Below are 8,008 nucleotides of genomic sequence, written 5' to 3' on the forward strand. Positions count from 1 at the left end.
CTATAAGAGCACAGCTATTTTTTTCTTCAACCGATGATTCATTTGCTGCTTTGTGTCATTATTCATTTTTAGATATAAAGTTGGAGAGTGAGCAAGCTGCTAATCTGACAAGATTTAAGCACAGTATAGAATTGTTCTGTCATCTTGTGGTATTTGCCAAACTAACCCACCACCCTCCATCCTATACAATGAGATGTTTCTTTTATAAATGAGATGATAAAGAACATTCAAAGAGTGATATGAGGGGAAAAGAGAACCATTTGTTCTGAAAGGAGAAACACTGATTCTACAAGAAGAAATGCAGAGGGGACTATTCTGTTCTCATTTATACTGATGGAACTGAGAATGAAATTGGGCTCACACATTTTGGATGTATGTATGGAAACTATCCTCTGTTATAATTTTCATGACAATCACTTACATGGGTAATGTGCTTCCAATGAGATGATTGTCTGACAATACACATTAACATCACCCTCTGGTATTATTTCTATCACAACAGTTACATACCCAGAGCTAGATTGTCCCTTTCCATGAAACCATGAATATGGGGCACATGCAGCAATGTTACCTCAAAAAGAGCACATGGAAACAACTCTGCCTCAGAGAGCCATAATTCCTTTCCTGGTCTCTTACTCTTGAAAAAAAGTAGCCAGCTACCATTCCTGACTAGGTCCTGCTGTTCTGGCAGCTGCATTGAGGGGCTGGAGCCAAAGTTCTGCCCATTTTTTGCTTCACTCTGCTTACCTGTCAAGGGGAAATGAACTGGGGATGTGGACCCTGCTCTCTCTACGGCAACTGGAGATGTGGATAGGCCACACAGAGGAATGTTTGTGTGTGGCGGCTCTTTCTCTTTTTAAGACGCTATACCACCGGTCCTGTCATGATATATCCTTAAGTGACAACAGTGTTTTTGATGCTGATATGAGTCCAGAACTTGCACTATTCATGAATCCTTTGCAAAGTAGCCCTATAGCCAGCTTAACCAAGTTCTTGAGTATTCCTCCTTCCTAATAGTGGTTCCTTCACCCCTGTACATCCAAGCAAACCCTGTCTGTGAGGAGGCTGTTCCAGTTTACATTCAGAATTAGTCTGGTCTCTCACTTCCCCCAGAATCAGGAGAGCTATCTCTGCCCTCCCCCAGCTCTGGCCTTGTCCTGAGGGTCTGGGCCATATTCTCAGGTTTACAGATTGTTATTGTTTGAATGGAACAGAGAGCTGAGTGAACTGACGTTCAGGATCTTTGTAACCAAATGATCAAATTCAGGAAAACACAAAAGAGAGTGAGTAATTCAAGTCTAGTCACAGTATGTTAAGGTTTGATGTAAGAGAGGACAATTACTTCACTCCTAATCCAAACAAAATTCTTTCATTTTGCTATATCATCATAAACACAAGCACCTACATGAACATCCATATATTCCTTGCAGTCGTATTAGTCCTTATCCTATCATTTCCATCATATTCACAGGAAGTTACCTGGACATAAGAATGCAAATTTACCCAATCCTAATGAATAAGCACTGCTCACAAAGCTATTTTTTATTGCTCTGTTTATATCAGCTATGCGTCACCTACTGATGGCAAATCAACAGGGGCAATTGTGCATGAAACTATGTGACCTCTTGATTTATTATCCTACATCTGCCAATTCTACTCTACAGACCTTGACCCTGGCTTGAAATTAAATATCTTTAATCTAGTTTACAAGCGTCTTGACATCATTGCCATGCATTCCTCAACTTTCTGTTACATGCAAAGGACTCTATCATTACTAAATGTTTACAGCAGCTAGTATAACTGCACTAAATGGCAGCTTTAATTAGAACTAAAGTTATGTGGTCTTTAAAATACCTGCACTTGAATTTCAGAAAATGAATCAAATGTGAAGTAGGGAGTTATGTGCAATTTTCTTGCATGTCCTACTTTTTTTCAATACAGTCAACACAGCTGTTCCATTCGTCCTCTCTAGAATTACACAAGGCCTTTTCCTAAACAGGTGTCCGCTTTGCTTTCAAACTAAACTAGATCTAAAAATAAAATACAAAGCAGAAAACATAGTTTAGCATTTTTTTCTTTAAATCTTGGTTTAGAAGGCTCTGCTTCAGTCATGCTGCACAGCACACCTGGTTGTAACAGTCACGCCGTATTGAACTGAAGTAATGGCATGCAGTATGAAAGCTAATCTACATGGGAGATATTATATGCATGTGAATCCCATTATATATTATATTCCTGAGATTTGTCCATTTATCACTGACCATGTGTCACTTTGGAAATGTACACTAATATAACTAGGAGCAGAGTTGGGCAAATTATCCATGGGAAACAATGTATTCAATGAATGTCACCCCTTTGTTCATTCATGAACTATCTACTAATTCATCATGATTTTCCTGAATACATAAGTATTTGTTCATAAACTCATTTGTGCAATCAAATTGCACCCATGGATCACCTATGACAAAGTGTTATGATCATGCTTTGTGTTTGACTAGTTATCTAAGTCACATGATATTTTACCCCATTATCTCTGATTAAATCACATAAGCTTTGTAAACAGGAGGCAGGCCATTGTGACTTTCACTCAGGAACTTGGAGGGCAGGGAGCCAGAGATATAGAAAACTTAAAACATTTTTAATTTTGAAATTTTCTGACCAGAAAAGAAGACAACATTTTTACTATCCATGAAAAAAATGTTCCCATTTTTTGACCAGCTCTAATTTATTTCATGTCTTTTCCCTGGCCACTGTGCAGAAGAAAGAGAATTATATTTGGCTACACACATAGATCTTCCTCCCACTAGCTCAGCCCCCTCTCCTATTTCCCTACCCTTTCCTCAATGCCACTATCTAGACAGTGACTGACAATCATTTTTGCTAGAGTTTAGATCACTGATTTGCAAGCTCTCTTAGTTGCTCCCTGCGTTCTATCAGCTTACACTTTCGCTTCCAAGCACACAACATCATTCAAATGTTAATGGAAACCCAAACACAAAGGAACACAGATATGGTCAAATCTAGTCACAAATCAGAGTTTGCAAACATGCTCATGAAGACATTTTTTCATAATTCAACAAATTTTATCCAGAAGTAATTGGAAAAAAATAAGAAAGGAACATGTGGAACTTGCTTACCAAATGTACCTTCTATGTGTCATTGTACTTAATATAAAAATAGGCTGAACATCAGGGGAAATTTCCTAAGGAGTTTGACAGTGAAATAGTTTCCCAAGGAAAATTGAGGAGGAAGTTTTAAGAGATTTAAAGTTAGACTGGATAGAATAGAAGAAAATATACTATAGAAAATAATCCTGCACTGACAGAAAGAAGTAATATGTTTTAATAGGACTTTCCAATTCTCACCTCTATGTTTTTATAATTAATTTTCTGCCTCAGAAATTTTAAACAGACTATATATATACTGTATATATACATGTATATAGTATATATATGTACAGTTATATAAGCTTGAATCATTATGTTTTCCTGCGCTATATGATTTTAAATCACATGTAACCCAAGAGCACTCAATTAGTGCTTGGGTTTTCATTAACTACAGGTACTATTTGAATGATGAACATAATGGAACAGCAATTACAGAAATTTTAAAGATTGTAATTAAAATAAAAAACATGAGCAGTGATTTTAATTTGAAACACATTAATACCACTGTACCAAAGACATATTAATTTTGAAGAACATTATAAGTGTTCTGCCAAACCCATCTTTAGAAACAACACGAGAACCGGCAAAAGGCATTCAGTACCTTCCAGTGACCAAGAACCATGCATGGGAATGATGAGAAATAAAGAAGGGGCAAGAGATCCAGATTGCTGATGGCGTAGTGAGAGCTGTGGCTCAAAAGATGTGGGTCCCTGAAAAAGAAAACAGATAAGGTTGCCTTCCAGGTACAGGAATAACATATGTGACAATAAATGTTACAGGCTATACTTAAGAATAAGGTAGATTTTCCACTAATTGTGGAAATTCCATGTGTGAATGATAATTTGATAAAATAATGGATAACTTCAGAGAATTTGGAAGTTCTTGGAGATTCTTTTGGTATCAAGTAAAAGCAAAGAAGGGAGAAAATTAATTACTGGAAATCAACAAATTATCACATCAGTTATGCAAAGAGGAGGTCTTGTGAATCATAGAGTGGTGTAATGCCCTGTGTGGCCTTAACTAAACTAGAAAAGTTGCACTGATTTAATTAAGTTGATTTTAAATTGATCTAGTTTAATCCCTACAAACCCTTAATGTAGACGTTAAACCCCAAACCCGTTTAACTTGCTTAAATTAGTTTATCTTCTATTGCTGATTTACCAGATTAAGATAAACTGATTTAAGCAAAACTTAAACTGGTTTATTTGCATCTACATTAGGAGTTTGCACCAGTTTAACTAGATTGATTTAGTTGAACTTCTGCAACTCTTCTGGTATAGACAAGCCCTGAGATGAAAACTAGTGTTTAGATTAGAGGGTCTCCATTTAGGTAGATATAGAAACAACTCCCTGGATTCAAAAGATGCACAACTTGTTAGTTTTTTTTTAAACTACCTAAGAAAAGGGAGAGGGGATGTGTTCACTTAACTCAGATAATCTGGGATGTACTTCCAACATACAGAAGATGGAGGTATTCTGCAACAGAAGATAAAGAACCAAGAAAAGAAATGGGGGAGGAAACCAAGCAAAAAGATATGACTTGAAGGGAAAAGATAAGAACAGGAAAGAAGCATAATGTGTTAATGCTAGCCAAAGGTGCTAAAGGGAATGAGAAGAGCTTTTGAAACATATCAAGGGAAAAGAAGTACTAGAGAGAAAGCAAATCCAGTAATACACGAGGAGAATAAAATTAAGAATAATTCTAAAATGGCAGGAGATACTGAAATCCGCCCTCGCCATCTGACTTTAACAGGAAAAAAATGAAGAAATGTTGTTTGGAGAGTTAGGAAGAAGACTATTAAAACAATACTGGAAATAAACTTAACTGGGCTAAATTCTCATCTGGTGTAAATTAGCATAATTTCATTGACTTCAATAAAGATATACTGATGTATACTAGCTGAGGGTCTGGCCCACTTGCCTATAATTGTATGGGTCTCACAGAGCCATATTTTCTTAAAATTAGATACCTCTTTCTGTTCTTTTCCAGTCTGGCTCTGGGACCACCTCACTTGTCTTCCATCAATTCCAGTACAACTGCCAGTTTCTCTACTTTCTCCTGCCAGTTCCTATATCAAGGTAGGGGAAATTTAATTGAGCTCAGATGACTTGATTGCAGTCAGGTCCTCTTGGTATTTTATAACCTGACTCAGCTTGATTTTTGCCTTGCGAATAAAGAGGTGGGAGCAGTTAGCATTCTGAAAGTTCCATTTGGAGAAAAATCCTAAAACTGCCTTTTTTTGTTCTTAAAAGGTGCTGGAAATGTCAGGAGAGCTCTTCTTATTATGAAATTTCAAATAAAGCTTTCACCCTTAAAAGAGTGTCAATTGCCTCACACAACAAAACAATTTTACCTCAGCAGGGCATGATACTCCATTGTCTTTTGAGCAGAACTCTCCTTTTAAATCAGAGTGGACTTCTGTATTAAAAATGAAGCCACAGCAAATAAATAAGTATGACCCATTATTTTGAGTATTCAAGGTAATTGTTATAGTAAGTACAGGGAACTACAAGGGAATTCTGCAAATAGTGGCAAATCCAGAGCTCAGTGCCTGGCCCAAGTAGCCAAGTCAAAAACCGGGCAAATGCATTTGGGAGTGAGGGATAAGAGGGGCAGGATCTCCTAGACCACCTGAAGATCTGTGCAATGATAGACAGACCAATCCATCCCTCATCCCTTTCCCAGCAAACCCTTAAACTTCCTCTTAAATACAAGCAGAACGCACACCTGATCAGATTCCCCCACCTTCATCCCTTCCTGTAGTGAAACTGCATAGGGCTTGCTTTCCAGGGTTTGTTTTGTATGATTTGCAACCATGCAGGCAGGCTGAACTTGCCTGCTTAGAGAAGAAACTTTATGTATTTAACTAAATGTTGCTGAGAACATTTTCAAGGGTGACCACTGTACTCCCGCATATCTGCTGGGAGGGGATCATTGGTCATTGCTGTAGTAGAAACTATAGGCCATGTAGTTACCCTCCACTGATATTAAAGGGCACAAACTCCATTGACTGCAGTCCATCAGCTGAGGAACTGGCCCAGCACATTTTTCAAGTCTCAGGACAGATACATTCAGCAAAATGAGAATGATTTCAGCCCCACAGCCCAACAACGACACTGCTATAATACAGTGCCACTGGTCTGCTTTTGATAAAGTGTACCACTGTCTAGCCCCCTCTCGCCCCGTTGTTGTAAATCTATATACATTGAACTGATTGAACTGTAACACTACTAGTACAATATGCTACTGTATTAAGGGCATTCTGAATAAGGATGATTATTTTTTAAAATCTTTAAAATAGCATATTTTTCTGATAATCTCCAATAATAGTTTTGCTTCACCATCCGTCTGTCTAACTCCTGATTCTTTGTTTAAGGCAAGGAATATAAGCAGATGCAGATGGCATCAGAACCCAGGATGTCTGCAAAAATTTGCATGAATAGGAAAGGCAGAGCATGGATAAGGTTACCACAAAATGGTTTTGCATACCAAATAGCAAAAACAAAAAAGAAAAGCATATTGAACAGTGCATTCAGTATTAACCAAGCTAAGCTATATTGTGTCATGTGCTATTAGGGAATGTATTTCATATAATATATTCAATATCTGTAAAAGCAACAGAAAGTACAAAAGACCTTTGTTTCCTGGAGTTCTGCAGATCCCCACAGCGTCCGGAAGAACAACAAAAATCTGTTATATTGATAACATCATTAGAACAAAGATAATATGTGTTTGCCATAAGCTGGGAATGGGCAACAGCAATGCATCACTTTATGATTATCACTGTTCATTCCCTCTGAAGCACCTGGCATTGGCCACTGTCAGAAGACAGAATGCTGGGCTAGATAGACCTTTGGTCTGACCCAGTATGGCTGTGGTAGGCAACCTGAGGCCCATAGGCCGCATGCGGCCCATCAGGGTAATCTGATTGCAGGCCATGAAACATTTTGCTGATGTTGACTGTCCAAAGGCACAGCCCCCCTCAGCTCCAATTTGCCGGGAATGGTGAACGACAGCCACTGGGAGCTGTTGGGGACTGTGCCTGCGGACAGTCAATGTCAGCAAAATGTCTCGCGGCCTGCAATCAGATTACCCTGATGGGCTGCCAACCACTGCAGCATGGTCTTTCTTATGTTCTTAATACATACATAATATACAATTTATTATGTTCATAGGATTTAATCTTGTAGGACTTCATGGCTTCCCTGTTTTATGAAAAATAATTTGGTTGGGTGCACAGGAAATGTTGTCATCTAATAAATAATAATAAATTAATTAAAATAATATCAACTATTTGATAGGACAGTTTCAATATATAGCCCTGTCTACACTAGGCGTTGAGGTCGAATTTAGCAGCGTTAAATCAATGTAACCCTGCACCCGTCCACATGACGAAGCCCTTTTTTCGACTTAAAGGGCTCTTAAAATCGATTTCCTTACTCCACCCCTGACAAGGGATTAGTGCTGAAATCGGTTTTGCTGGGTCAAATTTGGGGTACTGTGGATGCAATTATCTGCTATTGGCCTCCGGGAGCTATCCCAGAGTGCTTTATTGTGACTGCTCTGGACAGCACTCTCAACTCAGATGCACTGACCAGGTAGACAGAAAAAGGCCCGTGAACTTTTGAATTTCAATTTACTGTTTGGCCAGTGTGGCATACTGTAGGTGTCCATGCAGAGCTCATCAGCAGATGTGACCATGACGGAGTCCCAGAATCGCAAAAGAGCTCCAGCATGGACCGAATGGGAGGTATGGGATCTGATTGCTGTATGGGGAGAGGAATCCGTGCTATCAGAACTACGTTCCAGTTTTCGAAATGCCAAAACATTTGTGAAAATC

The sequence above is a fragment of the Dermochelys coriacea genome, chromosome 2, assembly GCF_009764565.3.
Source record: "Dermochelys coriacea isolate rDerCor1 chromosome 2, rDerCor1.pri.v4, whole genome shotgun sequence".
NCBI lineage: Eukaryota > Metazoa > Chordata > Testudines > Dermochelyidae > Dermochelys > Dermochelys coriacea.